Source organism: Lithobates pipiens, unplaced genomic scaffold (assembly GCF_037356315.1).
Source record: "Lithobates pipiens isolate NorthernLeopardFrog02 unplaced genomic scaffold, aLitPip1_a1.2 Scaffold_10, whole genome shotgun sequence".
NCBI lineage: Eukaryota > Metazoa > Chordata > Amphibia > Anura > Ranidae > Lithobates > Lithobates pipiens.
The window spans coordinates 84,427,243-84,445,887 of NW_027507686.1; positions in this window are offsets into that span (position 1 = coordinate 84,427,243).

Here is an 18,645-nt window from a genome sequence, read left to right on the forward strand (position 1 = left end):
TTGTGGAGAAAACGGGGGCCCGGTCGTACGCGGCCGCGCCATCCGAACGGCCGCAAATCGAGCCCCCGGCTTACTCCGCACCAGCTTCACAGGCCTCGGCTGCGGAACTCACGGATGCAGCTATGGAGGTAAGCCGGGTCACCTCACCTACGTCCCCTGCCTTCACCGGACCCCCCCCACCCCCGTGGGCAAGCCTCAGCGACCCCTCACAATATATCTGGGGATGCTAATTCGCCATCCCCCGGAGAGGATAGCCATACCAACCGCATAGCACAAACGGTGGCGGCCCTGCTGTCTCCTATGATCACCGCCTCAGTGGAAAAAGCTATTCAGGCTGGTATGAAGCAAATCAAGGCCCAGCTCACAGAGCATAGTATCAGGCTTAATGAACTTGAGCACCGAGTTTCTGAGGTGGAAGATGATCTCTATCAGTCCCAGGCCGCAGAGCAGTCTCAGGAAAAAACAATCCAATATGTCATCCAAAAATTAGATGATTTGGAGAACAGATCCAGACGATCCAATTTGCGATTCGTCGGTGTCCCAGAGTCGCTCCCTTCAGCCGAACTGAACGTCTTCCACTCTAAATGCGTGCCAGAGGCCATGGGACTCTCGGGTTCCTTCATAGTGGAAAGGTCACACCGCATGGGTTCATTCAACGCTGACCGCAAGAACCCTCGCCCCATTATTGCCAAGTATCTCAATTATGCAGATAAAGCCGTTATTCTTCAAGCATTCCGGCAATCCCCATCCTTGCATATTGATGGTGTCAAGATACTCATTTTTGCAGACTATTCTATTGAAGTGTCAAAGAAACGCAAAGCCTTTCAACCGATCTGCTCGGAACTGTTTAAACTGCAAATTAAATTCTCTCTGGCATTCCCTGCAGTGCTCCGTCCTCTCTTTCCAGGACCCCTCTGAAGCAGAAGCGTTCCTACGGTCTCTTCGTTCGGACACACTGCCAGTCACGCCTTCCAAACCGGCCTCATCAGTCTGAGCGTTGGATCAGAGAAGCCCTAGGAAGGACTCACCAAAGCGCTTTAGAGCATCGGCCCCGGATCACCGACACCGTAATTTTCCGCGCTGAAGCCTCTCCTGTCCCCATATGACGGATTCTCCTATTTCCTTCCTCCGCCCGGGTCACAAGGCAAGTTATGTTAAGTAGCGGCTGCTCGCTACTTTTGTTACCCTAACTTTTATCTCTCCCTCCCTCCATCATTCCTGATCCCAGGTTCGTTGCTCTCCAGTACCGGGAGCTGCTTTTCTGCCGACCACGGAGGAATTGGATGCTGGGCACTACAGGCCTCCTGCCTTTGCCCCACTTCTGTTGTTTTCCCCGAGTTCACGTAGAACTGTTCAGGTTACTTGTATTACTGCATTTTCTCTCATTCTCCACTATGCTCTTTGCTGTTGTTTATATGTTGTATTGCCATGCCATGCATTACTGTAGATACTACAACATGTCAGGTTCTAGCATGACTCCACTGTCTATCATTCCCCTCCATTACAGTTCTGCCGCCACGCTGCGACACTTGTCCCAGAATCACGTGCTTACTGAGCATCATCGGGACTGCCCGCTGTCACTCCATCTCATCCCCGGGGCTCTGCTTGAGGAGCTTCCCCTCCTACACAGTGAACTCATGCGGAAAAAAGAGAAGTGTGTGCTTTTGTTTATTTGTTTGGTTATTCTTCTTTCACCACCGTTTTCCCCCCATGCCCCCTCTAAACGTACCCGCCCCCCGTTCTCCCCCCCTGCTCACTTGGGTTCACCCCTTTATCCGTACAGGATCCCTGGAAAAGGCCCCTCGTTTCATATCTTTATTAAGTCCAGCCTAGGCCACCTAACCTTCCATGCCCTTTTAAGACAGGATCCCAGCCTTCCAAGTCCACAGCTACTGCCCCTCTTAGAGTAGTCTCCTGGAATGTCAAGGGTCTCCGCTCTCCTCAAAAGAGGGTGAAGATCCTTCGACACCTTAAACGTCAGACACCAGGCACAGCTATATCGAACCCTACCCTATTCGCATCCACCATGGACTCCCTACACATGACAGATCTATGGCGTCTTTCACACCCTGTCGACAGGGAGTTCACGTTTTACTCTAATCCTCATAGATCCCTAGCGAGGCTTGATCATTTTTTTGGGTCAGACGATATCATTAACTTAACTTCATATTCCGAAATACACGACATTGCGATCTCAGACCATGCTCCGGTAGCAATCTCCCTAGACAGGCTGGATCTCCCTCCTCACCCTAATCTCTGGCGCTTCCCAGCTTTCCTGGCCAACAATTCAGATTTCATCACATATTTAGACAAGGCCTGGGCAGAATACTCATCCACAAATGCCCTCCATTCTGCTAACCTTAACCTATTCTGGGTAGCCAGGAAAGCGTATCTTAGGGGGCGCATTATTAGTTATGCCACATCCTTTAAACGCAACGCTCTCCAACACTACAAATCGGCCAGTGCCAGACTGCACGCTGCCCAACAGCAGCTATCCTCCACTAGTTCCTCTAAGCATCACAATGAATGGGTATCAGCCAAGGCAGCTTTTGACAATTGGGCAGACACCCTTGAACGTAAGAAGAAGGCTCACTTGGATGCCACCCTTCACAGGTACGGTAATAAAGCTGGGAAACTTCTCTCCAGATTGTGTAAAGGTGGCCATCGCCCCACGCACATCACCTCCCTCTGCGACCACACGGGACGCACACACTCCTCCCCTCAAGCCATTAATGAGACAATGTTGCGGTATTACACAAATCTATATGCCCCAGACCCCATCGTACAACAAAAGGCTCAGTCCTTTTTAGACACTCTATCACTCCCCTCCGTCTCGACGGAGCAATTGGAGACTCTCAATGCCCCCATCACTCTCCCTGAAATAGAGAATACCATCCGCCATCTCCACTCACACAAGGCACCAGGCCCTGACGGCTTCACTAGTGACTTTTACAAAAACCATATCCACATTGCGGCACCCACACTTCTCTCCGTTTATTCCTCTATCTGGACGGGAGGTCCGTATCTCCCTTCTGGGAATCAAGCTGTCATTAAACTCCTCTCAAAAAAAGGAAAGGACCCGCTACAGCCCGGTTCGTACAGGCCCATCTCCCTTCTTAATTTAGACGTGAAAATCCTCTCAAAGATCGTTGCTACAAGATTGGCCGATATCCTACCCCACCTAATCCACCCAGCCCAATCAGGATTTATCAAGGGTCGAATGGCCACTTTAAACATCCGTAAAGTTTTATTAGCTCTTGAAGCAGCCAAACAAAACCCCAAGGGTACCTATGCCATCATCACTTTAGATGCTGAGAAAGCCTTTGATAATGTCAGCTTTGACTGGCTCTCCTTGATCCTCTCCAAATTAGGTTTCTCAGGCCCCTTTAATCACCTCATTAACTCTATGTACTCCTCCCCTACCGCCAGTCTGGTAGCGGCTGGCCTCCTCTCACCAAGCTTTCCCCTACACAAAGGCACCAGACAGGGCTGCCCTCTATCCCCTCTACTCTTTAACATCGCCCTCGAACCTCTCTCTGGGTACCTATCCCATACGGCACCCCTCCACGGCATAAAAATAGGAGGCAGGGAACTCCGCACATCCCTGTTCGCCGATGATATACTTATCTTCACGTCCAATCCTGCAGCTGACATACACACCATTAAAGGCGTTTTAGATGAATTTAGGCTGTGCTTAGGGCTCCGTATTAACTACTCCAAAAGCGAGATTTTACCCATTGGCTCCCACTCCACCCCGTCCTGGGCTTTTGACTCTATTTTCGGCTGCCCCTTCCTTCATCTCATACCTGGGAATTAAAATTGGAAAATTGCCATCCTCATTGTACCAGCTGAATTATCCACCCCTGCTCTCTAAGATATCCCAAGAATTGACCAACTGGATGGATCTGCCCCTCTTTCTCCTGGGAAGGTGTCACCTTGTGAAAATGGTCAGCGTTGCCAGACTCTTATACCCTGTGCAAACTCTCCCACTATTGCTCAAACACAAAGATGTTACTTCATTGGATTCTGCTATCTCAAAATTTCTATGGCACGGCAAAAGACCACGTATTGCCTACAAAAAATTACACCTTCCCAGGGGCAAAGGAGGTATTAGCTTACCTAATGTTAGACTGTATAATTTAGCTTGTCTACTTAGAACCAGCCTAGATTGGATCACCCACTCATCCAGGTACTCTAATTTTGAATTGGAATCCGCTATGGCTCACCCTTTCTCCTTAACTGCCCTGCTGCATTGCCGCTGGAAGTCGGTACCCCTCCCCCCACCAACACAACCTTGTCCTCAGAGACACAGCGATAGCATGGGGGGAGTCTAGGAAGCTGGCTAGACTTCCACCCTTCATATCCATTCACCTGCCTATTCAAGGAAATCCTTGCTTCACTCCAGGCCTTCAATGCAAAGCTTTCTCGGATTGGTGTGCACGGGGCCTGTCCCTCTTCTCCTCCCTTTGCGACCCGATTACTGGCAGACCTCTACCCTTTTGGATGGTGATGGACTCATTCTCAATCCCTGCCTCACACTTTCTCCACTACCAACAGTGTATCAGCTTTTTTACCCAGAATTGCAAGGAAGATCGTCTTCGTTTCCATTCCAGCTTCATGGACCAGCTGATAAGGGACAAATGCTTTAGGATCTCTGATGTCTACAGACCTCTTCTGGAACGCTCAACGCCACCGGCCTCCACTACCTCCATCGAAACTGGTCCTCGGCCTTCCCAGACCCCAACATCGTCCACAAGATTCTGCTGGGTCGCAACAAAGTACTGAGACTCACACCCAACGAAATCTGGAGGGAAACCCAGCTCAAGATCGCCCACAGGGCCTACGTCCCGTTTCTGTCTCCCAAGTCCAAGCAAGACGGGGCATCCTGCCCCCACTGTCAATGTTTGAAGCCACCCCTCTCTCATCGCTTTTGGTCTTGCCAGACTATATCTACCTTCTGGGACCAGGTCTTGGCTTTCATTTTTGATATCACTTTGCTGAAATTACCCAAGGAACCTCTGCTCCTAATTTTTGGATATTGGGACCCCTTGCTGCTGCCATGGTCTACTTCGTCAGGTGCTGGACCCATTCTAGGGCCCCACTCCCAGCATGCTACAGTCGACTGGATCCTACTATGTCTGCTTCTAGCCCGTCGCCTCATACTCCGTTTTTGGCTCTCGCCTCCTGGCCCTCCAGCCTCCCAACTTCTCAAGGACCTTCTATCTCTCCTGTACAAGGAGAGGCTCATGACTGACTTCTCACATGTCTACCAAAAAGCAGCCTTCTTCGCTAAGTGGCGGTTGTTCATAACCGCAACCATGTCACTACCTGATCAACGTGCATTGGATCAACTTTCTTTTACCTACAACGACTCGTTCACTCCTAATATTTCTCCATGACTTACTTCATTGCCCAGATTGCCATGGATCTTTTTCCTTCCCCAGGTTTCTTCTATGTGGCCATTACTTATGAACCCCTCCTTACGATATTTCTGTGTTCTTAATCTGCTTTCTCCCCCCCCCCAGTCCCTTACCCTCCCCTTGTCCTTCCCTACCCCCCTCCTCCCCTCCTCCTTAATTACTTGGATTTATAAGTTTGTAATCAGGCACTTGATCTTTGGGGAGCCGGTCTTAGCGCCTGCTCTGTTTAGCGTTCAAAACAGTCCCCGATCCATCCAGTTTGGTCCCTATTGCCCTAGACTACTATAGTATTACTGTTCGCTGAACTCTTCTGTGTCTCACGGTTTCCTCTGCCCCAGGGTTTGCCCTGGATATGTATATCTTCTCTTTTTATCACTGATTGTGCCTTTACGTAAGCCTCTGTATGTTCTTATCTTTTCTGAATAAAAATTATAAAAAAAAAAAAAAATCCATACCAGACCCTTTATCCGAGCACGCAACCTGGCAGGCCGCAGGAAAAGAGGGGGGACGAGAGAGCGCCCCCCCTGAACCAGGCCACATGCCCTCAACATTGGAAGGATGCTTTGGGGGTCTGTGACCCCTCAACCCCTCAACTGTGACCCCTCAAAGCACCATGTCCCCATGTTAATGGGGACAAGGGCCTCATCCCCACAACTACTTTTTAGGACAGTAACTTGCATATTAGCCTTTAAAATTAGCACTTTAGATTTCTCCCATAGACTTGTACAGGGTGTTCTGGCTTTTCAAATTTGCCGCAAACAGCCCAAATTGTTCACTGTTCGCTGAACAGGCGAACAGGCAATGTTCGAGTCGAAAATGAGTTTGACTCGAACTCGAAGCTCATCCCTACTGAAGACTATCTAGGAAGGAGTGTAGTTCAGCAGGGGTCTACTCGGCCCTAGAGGAATATAGGTTCCTATAATAGGTTGGGAATTGTGCATTTATCTCACCTGAGTCTGATAGTGCCTCCCAGACTCGTCCCTAATATTGGCAATATGGGTAGTGTCAATTGGCTTCCTAGAGAGCCAGACGAGCATGCGGCCCGACCTCTCACCCTGTTCGAATTGAAATAGTATTTGTTTCTTTGCTGCCACTAGTCTAAGAAGTTGAACTTTCCCTTAGAGCCACAAGGTATTTTCTCTGTTCCTCTCTCCCATCCTCAAGATATTCATTCTCTAGCCTCTGGGCAGCGATCTCAGCTTGCATAAGCGTGGCCCAAGAGGATGAGCGTGCCGACCCTATGACCATTCTATATTGCTGTTTAATATGATTTTTGAACTTTTCCCATTTGGAGGGCGTCTCCGTCCCAGCAAGGTCAGGAGTCCAGTATTGTATAATAACCGATTCCACCACAGGCTCAAACTGCTCATCCGAAACCCAATACCTCGACGGGCACCACAGGGAGTCATCTGGGTGTACCCTGGTGTTCAACTTTAGGAGGATAGACGCGTGATCCCAAATCCCTCTGGGGAGGACAGATATCTCTTACACATTTGACAGGACAAGGCTGCTGAAATAGATAAGGTCAATACGTGACATAGCTACAGTGGTGTGAAAAAGTGTTTGCCCCCTTCCTCATTTCCTGTTCCTTTGCATGTTTGTCACACTTAAGTGTTTCGGAACATCAAACCAATTTAAACAATAGTCAAGGACAACACAAGTAAACACAAAATGCAATTTGTAAATGAAGGTGTTTATTATTAAAGGTGAAAAAAAATCCAAACCATCATGGCCCTGTGTGAAAAAGTGATTGCCCCCCTTGTTAAAACATACTATAACTGTGGTTGTCCACACCTGAGTTCAATTTCTCTAGCCACACCCAGGCCTGATTATTGCCACACCTGTTCACAATCAAGGCATCACTTAAATAGGAGCTGCTTGACACAGTAAGGTCCACCAGAAGATCCTTAAAAGCTATACATCATGCCGAGACCCAAAGAAATTCAGGAACAATTGAGAAAGAAAGTAATTGAGATCTATCAGTCTGGAAAGGGTTATAAAGCCATTTCCAAAGCTTTGGGAATCCAGCGAACCACAGTGAGAGCCATTATCCACAAATGGCGAAGACATGGAACAGTGGTGAACCTTCCCAGGAGTGGCCGGCCGCCCAAAATTACCCCAAGAGCGCAGCGACGACTCATCCAAGAGGTCACAAAAGACCCCACAACAACGTCCAAGGAACTGCAGGCCTCACTTGCCTCAGTTAAGGTCAGCGTTCATGCCTCCACCATCAGGAAAAGACTGGGCAAAAATGGCCTGCATGGAAGAGTTCCAAGGAGAAAACCACTGCTGAGCAAAAAGAACATCAAAGCTTGTTTCAATTTCTCCACAACACATCTTGATGATCCCCAAGACTTTTGGGACAACATTCTGTGGACCGATGAGACAAAAGTGGAACTCTTTGGAAGGTGTGTGTCCAAGTATATCTGGCGTAGAAGGAACACTGCATTTCATAAAAAGAACATTATACCAACAGTAAAATATGGTGGTGGTAGTGTGATGGTCTGGGGCTGTTTTGCTGCTTCAGGACCTGGAAGACTTGCCGTGATAAAAGGAACTATGAATTCTGCTGTCTACCAAGAGATCCTGAAGGAGAATGTCCGACCATCTGTTTGTGTACTCAAGCTGAAACGAACTTGGGTTCTGCAGCAGGACAATGATCCTAAACACACCAGCAAGTCCACCACCGAATGGCTGAAGAAAAACAAAATGAAGACTTTGGAGTGGACTAGCCAAAGTCCTGACCTGAATCCTATTGAGATGTTGTGGTATGACCTTAAAAAGGCCGTTCATGCTCGAAAACCCTCTAATGTAACTGAATTAGGACAACTCTGCAAAGATGAGTGGGCCAAAATTCCTCCAGGACGCTGTAAAAGCCTCATTGCACGTTATCGCAAACGCTTGGTTGCAGTTGTTGCTGCTAAGGGTGGCCCAACCAGTTATTAGGTTTAGGGGGCAATCACTTTTTCACACAGGGCCATGATGGTTTGGATTTTTTTTCACCTTTAATAATAAACACCTTCATTTACAAATTGCATTTTGTGTTTACTTGTGTTGTCCTTGACTATTGTTTAAATTGGTTTGATGTTCAGGAACACTAAAGTGTGACAAACATGCAAAGGAACAGGAAATGAGGAAGGGGGCAAACACTTTTTCACACCACTGTATATATGTAGCAGAGCTACATGTGTAACCCCTGATCCTGGGGTATTTCCACCTCTAAACATCCATGAGGCCTAGCGTTGTTGCCCAACGGGAGAGTGGAGACTCTGTGCCCTGGTTGGGAGACAGTTTATCCATATTAGGGCATGGAACCATATTGAAGTCCTCAGCCAATATCACTGCAGCGACCAAATGGGATGCCAGTAGCTGTGCTACCTTAGTGAGGAGTCCGACCGTAGCAGTTGGGGGGTTATATAGGCTGGCTATGATTAAAGGCATACCATCAACATTCACATGGATAACCATGTATTTACCTTCGGGATCCAGATGCAGGTCTAGGAGTATAAACTGAAGGGTTTTACGAATTAAGATGCTGACCCCACTAGCATGGTTGGAATGGGTGGCATGGTAATAGTGACCGACCCAAGGTTGCCTAAGACTAATAACTCTGCCCCCAACTAAGTGTGTTTTTTGGAGGATGCAGATATCAGGGGAATATTGTTTAAGGAATTTAAATACCAGAGCCCTTTTAATTTTGGAATGTAACCCCCTGACGTTCCAGGATATGACCGTCAGAGGGGCCATGGGGGAAGATATAGACATGTATTTGAAGCCCCGCATCTGGATCACCAAGGGTTCCACCCGAGGGGATTCTGTGCCACCAGCAGACACCTGGTAACTGCATGCATGTCCACAGCACCTTAAGCATATACATATAGAACATTCCTTCAACGACTAAAGCATAACTTAACCACTTAAGGACCAGGCCTCTTTTTCGGACTTGGTGTTTCCATGTTTATAACAGTTTTTTTTGCTAGAAAATTACTTAGAACCCCCAAACATTTTATATTGTTTTTTTTCTAACACCCTAGAGAATAAAATGGCGGTCATTGAAATACTTTTTTTCACACCGTATTTGCGCAGCGGTCTTAGAAGCGCACTTTTTTTGGAAAAAATTCACTTTTTTGAATAAAAAAATAAGACAACAGTAAAATTAGCCCAATTTTTTTTTATACTGTGAAAGATAATGGTATGCCGAGTAAATTGATACCCAACATGTCACGCTTCAAAATTGCGCCCGCTCGTGGAATGGCGTCAAACTTTTAGCCTCAAAAATCTCCATAAGCGACATTTAAAAAATTCTACAGGTTGCATTTTTTTGCGTTACAGAGGAGGTCTAGGGCTAGAATTATTGCTCTCGCTCTACCGATCGCGGCGATACCTCACATATGTGGTTTGACCACCGTTTTCATATGCGGGCGCTACTCACGTATGCGCTCGCTTCTGTTCGCAAGCTCGTCGTAACGGGGTGTTTTTAAATTTTTTATTTTTTTTTTCTTATTTATTTTAATTAATTTTATTTATTTTTACACTTTTTAAAAAAATAAAAATAAAATGGATCACTTTTATTCCTATTACAAGGAATGTAAACATTCCTTGTAATAGAAAAAAGCATGACAGGTCCTCTTAAATATGAGATCTGGGGTCAAAAGGTCCTCAGATCTCATATTTGGGCTAAAATGCAAAAAAAAAAAAAAAAAAATCTGACATTTAAAAAAAAAAAATATACCTTTAAGAGGTACGGGCGGAAGTAACGTTTTGACGTCGCTTCCGCCCTCCTATGGTATAGAGACGAGTGGGGGCCATCTTAGCCTCACTTGTCTCTATGCCCAGCCGACAGAAGGACCCGATCGCCTCCGCCGCTACCGACGGCTCTGGTAAGCGGCGGAAGGTGCGGGAGGGCGGCGGGAGGGGGGGTGGCACCTCTCCCGCCGCCGATAGCGGTGATCTCGCGGCGAATCCGCCGCGGAGACCACCGTTATCGTACAGCCGACCGCCGCCTGAAGAGATGGACACCTCGGTTGTGGCAGCAGCTGCTGCCGTTACCGAGATATCCCTCTTCAAAAAATGGACGTACATCGTCGTGCGGCGGTCGGCAAGTGGTTAAAGAACTGAAAAAAAGGAGAACTGAAAAAAAAACATGTAGAACATAATCCCCAACTCCCCCCCGCCCTGTGCATCCATACCAACTCTGACGCACTTGGCTTCCTTCAACAAACATGGTTAATAACCATATGGGGTCATGAACAGAGAACAAGTAGGCGATTCAAACCCAGGCACTGAGTGTGTAAGGGTAGTGCAGAGATGCCGCCAACAGCGCGGACTATTAGCTTCAGGAGTCTCCTGGCTGAGCCAGGGGTAGTAAACTTGTGCAGCTCATATCAGTCTGTACACGTAGTCAACCACAGGGCCGGTAGGGAACACAAGAGTCTCCTCAGATAGGCCATGTAGTGTGACCATGTGTCCACATAGTCGTGTGTGCTGGCATTGCCATCAGGAATCCATGTCACAAGTGCAGAGGCAGGTGGAAGTCGGGGCACGATAAATGGAGTCACCTCGCAGCCATGTGGGAGATCGGCAGCACAGCTGCTATTAGTGCAGGTGACAGTGATGGTACTTATTCGTGTCTCTCACTCCCCCCATCCACGCCAAGCCCAGAGGCACATGAAGCACACATAGATTTAGCCACCATCTCCCCCACAGTTTGGTCACCCAGAGAGGGGAGGGACAGGGAGCAGGAAGAGGAAAAAAAACAGTGTCCGGTGCCCATGGATAGGTCTCCTACTTCCCATGAGCAGGCACATTAAAGGACACAAAGCAATGTAGATGACTCACGTATCCCAGGTCAGACGCATGCCAGCAGAAGCTTCAGTTTCTTCAAGTCACTCGCGTGGGAGGGTGTTCACCCACCTTGTCGCCTCCTCTGGTGTTGTAAAAAAAAAACAGGTTGATTCCCCGTTCACCACCTGCATACGTGCACGGAACATCATGCTATACTTGATGTTGCGGGACCTAAGGGATTGCTTGACTGCGTCAAATTATTTCTGCTGTTTTTGAGTGTCTACCGAAAAGACCAGGAAGAACACGAAGCGAGACACTTATATCGGACGCTGTCCATCTTCCGGGCCTCTCGGAGTATCAGATCTCAGTCTCTGTGCGCGCTTGGGCGCCAGGAGGTCAGCGGGTGGGAGGCATTCTGTGGGTCCTCTCTACAACAAAATGTGGTGAAAATGGTGCCTGAGGAAACAGCGTTCAAGGGAGATGTTCGGTAAATGCTGGAATGTCTGGGCCCTCCATTCCCTCTGGGAAGCCGATAATCCATTTACGGTGCCGGTTGCGATTCTCGGCGTCCTCAGACTTCGCCTCCAGGTGTTTTAGGCGCACTTGGACCATGTGGAGGGTGACAGTGTGATCTCTCAGAGTGTCATCCATGTCGCCGACACGGCTCTAGACTTCATCCACCCACCGGCGGATCTTTTCGTAATCCTTCCTCAGCAGGCCCATCTCTATCTGCAAGGAATCGATTTTGGTGGTGGGTGCTGCCTTGCATCCATTGATGGCCTGCATGAGCGCCGAGAAGTTAGCGTTCTCGGTGAGGGTTGGGTTTGCCTCGGAGGTCTGGGTTGCCACATTTGAAGTCCTCTCCACATGTGCGACGCCACCAGAGAGACGGGCCGGGGTCTCCCGCTGTGTGAATTATGAGTGCTCCCTTTACTCTTTCCGGTCTGGACCATCTACACGAGCCTAACAGACAGGATGAGGGTTCCTCAGGCAGGTCAGGATATCAATTCAAGATAAAATCCCCTCCGTTGGTGCAGAGCTCTGTTCCTAGATGTCTGTCCCGTCGCCATCTTGGACACACTCCCCAACATAAATGCACTTTAGTGTCCATATCTCATCACTGGTCAACTTATCAACTTGCCTAATGAACAAAATTATCAAGGTCTCATATTATGTTAACTGTAATAAAACTAAAGCTGAATGTGATAAATATTATGTTGGCAAAACAAAGCGTCAGTTTAAAATTAGAACTTTAGACACATGTTGGATGTTGCATCTGGTAATCTTGGATCTCCAGTTGCAATGCAATTGCCATGCAATTTTTTGATCACAAAAAAGATACCTAAACTGTTTTCCGGTGCTCTTGTGCTCTTAATTGGGTTCGATGAAATCAACAACAGGTAATTTTGACAACGTGAAGGTAGATGGATTTTTCAACTGAAAGCTCCCTAAAACATGCCATGTGAGGAAAACTAGTGCTAGTGATTGCTATACCAGAGGGGATAGCAGAGATTTTGTGCGCATAGATTGCCTGAGAAAAGCTTCTGACACTAGCTCCTGAGGAAGTGCAGTAGCAGTGAATTTTAAACCTTCCAGCACTGGTGGCCAGTGGTTACTTGCCTGATCACACAATTTCATGTTGCTCCTTCTCTCCCCAAAAAAGCAGTTACTCTCATTACTTCATTGCTTAGATGAACAGAGCGTTTCAGCACCCCACTGTGGCTCTGAAAAGTTCCCCTAGATGTCAATGGGTCATGGATCAATCCAGGACATGGCAAGCCTCACATAGAGAGCTGGTGGACTGCATGTTGGGCACCAGGGATTTAGAGTACTTAAATCTGACTGTTTCAAAATATCCTTTAGGCTGGATTAAAATCTACTGAATATTATTGTAATGGAAATTTGTAGGTTCTGTATATAATTGTATTCTATTTTATATGTATTGCATGATGCCCTCACTGTGCACACAGCACTAACAACGTTTTCAGTACATGTTTTGCATTCTTTTGAGTCCTGATTAGAATTAGCCTGCCTATGTAACGCCTCTTGTTACCATAAACGTACAATTGTAATATTAATGTGATACCTACGTAATCGTGTGTATAAAAACCTTCAAATGCGTCATAATAAAGGAGAATGGTTATTTGTAAAGATGCTGAGCGGATCTTTTGTGTCTGTTCCCTACTGCAGTAGTTATTATTATTGCCTATCTATGAAATATCCATTTCAGGTGGCGAGCCAGCCAGGAGGGGTTATCAGGTGACCTTGTGTATCCGAAACGAGGAGCTTGAGACAATCCGGGAATTTCTGATAATCAGCCGGCTGAGGTAAGCCTTTTGTTTACATTTGAGTTATCAGACTTCCTTGATCGGTAAGGCATTTTCGGGACAAAGGGTACCTATTTTACTCCCCTTAATTGAACTGTATTGATTGGTGGTTATATGTTATGTTGTCACTGTCTACTGTCCATCGTAGTGTTATAGAGAAAGTGAAGAATAGTGCTGTTCACAGGTATATGTAGTACATCTGCTAGATAAAGTAGTTTAGAGGCAAGAGGGTATAGGCACACGTAGAGAAGACTGGCCAGTCATTATGGGCATTAAATTAAGTAAGGGAATGAAGGGTAAGAGACCCTCAAAAATGCCCAGCTCAAGAGGAGCGCTATATACGAACCAAAGGTGCGGTTCAGCCTATACTGATCCCCTAGATTAATGGTTAAAGTGGACAGGGATCCACAAAGGGTAACTGGGTTACCACCAAAGTCCACAGAGACAAAGAATCATGCAGAGTATACAGCTAGAGAAACAGCTATGTGAGCAGGATGGATCAAGGGTGAAAATTAACACTAGACAGAAAGGGACATTTTGATGTTAAGTTGTGGGATGAATTTGGGGTCAGGCACTACAACTAATAAAGTCAAGAAACAGTAAAGAGAGTTAAAACAGAATGCTTTATATGTTGTCAGAGAGGGAAGATGGGATGAGCACTATGGCTGCCCGTCTGATAATAGAAGGTACAGTATGTGAAGTATGGTATTACAATACATTGGATGCAAAGGATATCAGAACAAAATAAAGAAAGCAGAAGTTTAAGCAAGGAAGTATTAAAAAGCGTTAAAAGAAAGTGAGAGAATGATATGCATGTGTTGTGTACAAATGGGAATAATGTAAGCAATTTTAGAGATATATTTGAGTATGTTTGTGAATGCTGGAACCTTTAGTTCTATCACTTGTGTGTGTCATGTACGCAAATGTGACCCCCTCCTTTGTGCTCTCCTGAAAGAATGTAGCTGGGATGAGAGGTCGGTGATAAGCTGGAAGGACACCTTGTCAATTTCAGTTTTTTAGACAAAACATTTATAACAAAATGTGCCGGTTTAACGAATCTAATGATAAACAATGTGATCACAATTATTTTTGAATCTGTTTTCCAAACATGGTAAAATGAAGGTTACATTTAACCATGTCTTACACATTTATTGAGTGGAAAGAAAAAAAAGATTAAGATGAAGTTGTTAATTTGAATACAGCTGCAATAATGCTTAACAAAGCCAAGATGAATGGGATACATAAGAAATTTTTCTACAAAAATGAAATCTTAAAGTCTGATAATAACTTGATGTGCGGTCCATGATGTGAGAGTAATAATAAATAAAATGTAGATATAACAGACCCATCACATCAAGTCCACACACCCTGTTAGGATAGATGCCCCCTGCAGCCAGTTGTTTTATAGTTTTTGATGGCCGAGTGCTTTCTGGCTCATCATACATATTGTTGGTCCTTTTGTTTTTATGTATTTTTATTTTTGAAATCCAAAGCAGAATGTGTGGATTGTGAAATGATGTGCCCCTTTTCCTTGTAAGTGCAGTGGGTATAAGTAGAAGAATACTTAGGGTTTATGGACATCTCTGCATGACTGCAGGGTATTCTTATCATTTATTATAATATTGCCAGGAAAAAGTTGTCTTTTTGAAACATGAAACTGGAGTTCTTACACAAACAGCATTATAGAAAACAAGCCATTGTTATATTTATGCAAGCTGGACCCAGTAATGAAGGGTTCACCCCCATATATCAGAGCTGTAGCTTTATGCAAAGTTGCTATTAGACAAAGTTACAGACATTATTTTGGTTGAATATTACATTTTTAGTGGTCCGACATTCTGCACAGCAAATATATAGCTAACTAAATGTTTGTCTAATGAAAGGTTCAAAATATGAATTTGTTTTGTTCATGTACAAATCTAACAATAAAAAATGCGTACATTTGAATCCAGCCACTTTATTGCCTCTATTGGAGGAGGCTGGAGACAAAAAGAAAAAGCACATGTGTTAAATTGATGATGTAGGAATCAGCTGCTGTGAGCCCCGTGCAGGACACACTCCCTGAAGACCCGAGTATTTACTTTTTTGTAGTGTAATTCTCGGTTTTATACTGAGTATGCAGTTTATCACCCAGAAGGATACTCTGTATTCAGAGTCATTGGATCCTTTTTTCCCAGCTCAAGAAGCAGAGCTCCATGTTTTAGCAAAGCCCGTGAGCTATAAAAAGAGTGGATATTTATATAGATAGTTGAGAGAGAGAGCTTTTGGTTCCATTTGAAGGGCCAGAAGTTTGTTTTTACTTCGGCAGGTAAACCAATCAAGCACACCAAGTTAATTTGATCCGCTGTTTTCAGCCTTCCAGGTTCTTGCTGAGGTACCCATACTAACAGTAAAACTCGCACATGGAAGCAGACCAGGCAACTCTAAGGATGCTGCATTTACAGCCCCGGACACTTGCTGGGTCTGTGTAACTCATAGATCCCACCCTAGTTCTGGCCCTGTATAGCTGGGATTAATAATTCAACTTTAAGGACCCCAGAACGAGAAGCACAAGTGGTCCATAGAGGGCAACTTCTTACGAAATAAGACTTTGGAAAAGGTGATCATTTATGTCTGCCAGACACTCTTTTCCCTTCAGCTTGACACATGGGCCGTGTCATCAGTCACAAGCCGTTATGGCTGCCTTAGTAAATGAGCGTGGGATAGAGCCAGGGTTCACCACAGTTTGTTTTTATAACATACCACTTCTTGTTTTACCTGTTACCAAAGGTGTTACCAAAAGCTGAAAATCCCTTCCAGGGATAACAAAAAGATATATCCAGATGCCCAAGTCAGGATCTTACGAGTATGTATTTTGTTTGTATGGACATGTTTTCTGGATGTCCAGTGGCAAATGCTACTGCAAAGGCCACAGTAAAAAGTGTTCTCAGAAGTAGTTTGTAAGTACAGAGTGCAGAATTTACAGAGAGTAACAGAGGAAATCATTTTTATAGGAGAGTCCTTACTAGAAAACTTTTGCCTGAATGTTTTATTATATTTTATCAAGTCCCTAAGTGGATGTTGGACTCCCCATATGGGATTTGGTTTGGGAGTGTGTTACTCACTTGCTTATATTTTGTCTCATTAGCTGAAGTCCTCCATTTGGATCTCATAGAGAATGTTGCTGATCTTTTAAGGTTTTTGACAAACTCCTTTATTTATCCATTTCAATTATGAACGTTACATTTTGGTTTGAAATATGTTTGACAAATGTGAGAGGTCAGTGAGAATATCTACACACAAATCCACTTTGTTTAACCCCCCCCGGCGGTATTCCCAAGTCTGGCTCGGGGTGAAAAATCAGAACCAAAAGCGGTAACCCTAAAGCCCCGTACACACGAGAGGACTTATGTCCGACAGACTTCCGAAGGAGTTCTGCCGGAGTTCCGACAGAGTTCTGACGGACTTTTCGACTGAGCAGACTTGGCCACACACAATCACACTAAACTCCGACGGATTCGAACGTGATGACGTACGACTGGACTCGAATAAGGAAGTTCATAGCCAGTAGCCAATAGCTGCCCTAGCGTCGATTTTAGTCCGTCGGAATAGCATACACACGAGCAAATTTTTCGAAGGGACCGGGTCCGGCGGAAAAATTTGAAGCATGTTCCATATTCTAAAGTCCGTCAGACTTTGGTGAATCAAAAGTCCGTTGCAGCCCACACACGATCAAATAGTCTGACGGAATCAGTCCGTCGGACTTTGGATGTTGAAAAGTCCGCTCGTGTGTACGCGGCATAAGCCAGACTCGGGATTGTATTGCTGGATCCAGGATGAGTTTACTTACCTTGTCCCCTGGATCCAGCGATGTCTCCCCGCACTGTGAGCGGCTCATCCTCCGCTTGATCTATCATGGAGCCAAGCTCCATTCCCTGCGAGCGTTGCGCGTATGGAGATGGAGGACGGCTCCAAATTCAAAAAGTAAAACACACGCATTACATACAGTATAATTTAATCTTACAGATTACATTGCTGTATGTAATTATTTCACATCCCCTTTGTCCCTAGTGGTTTCTCCAGTGTCCTGCATGCAGTTTTATATTATAAAAACTGTTCTTTATGCCTGGAAACTGGAGATTGTCCATAGCAACCAAAACTGTCCCTTTACATCAAAAATGGTTTTAAACCAGCTAGAAAACAGCGATAATAAATTAGAATCACTCGCAGAATTGAGAGATAGCTATTTGTGGGGAGATCCGTCATCAAATACTGAAAAGTACTGACAGTGATAATTCTGCAACTCAGCAAATTTCTGTGTTTTTGATTGGATTACATTATTGAATAATTTTTATTATTATTATATTATTATTTGGTATAATTATTTATAATTATTTATTATATTATAATTTATGATTCTGTTTTTCAAACTTTATCATACCCGGGATGCTACACTCTGGTTTGGACAGATTTAAGTGAGTTATTCCTAAGAATTACAGGACTACAATATAAAACGCCAAATTTCCATGCAAAATAATGGTACCGCTTTCAGCACCTAAAATCTGAAATAATCATACCTCCAGGGAGGTTAAATGTCTGCTTCAGTGGTAATGATTGCAAGACATAAGACTGGCTATCTTCACAGGTGATTGGGCACCATACTAAACACAGGGCACAATAACAGGTGGCTTATCAGCCTGACAGAAATAATATTGTCTCTCAGTAGATAATAATAAACTTTTAGATTTAAGCTGTAATATACCAGTGCAGGCCTGAATCTGACTCTTTGTTGCTCTGGAATACAGGGAATTTCTATTTCAAAGCCCTTACTAAATAAGGTCTTTTGCAATTTTTTATGTGCAAAAGAATAGGAATCAAGATCCATGTAATAATTTTTTGTACTTCCTAAAAACAGCTCTGATTCAGCTTAGATACTCTAAAGCTAAATGGCCTATGTGCCCATATGACACAAAACCGGCACTTACATTTTCGCCATTTAAAAAGGCATTGCAAGAGCTTAAAAACAGCAGTCTTTATCTGACATACTGCTGCATTTGATTCAACTTTCCTCTGTCTATTATACAATATACAGTGCACCACAAAAGTATTCACAGCGCTTCTCTTTTTCCACATTT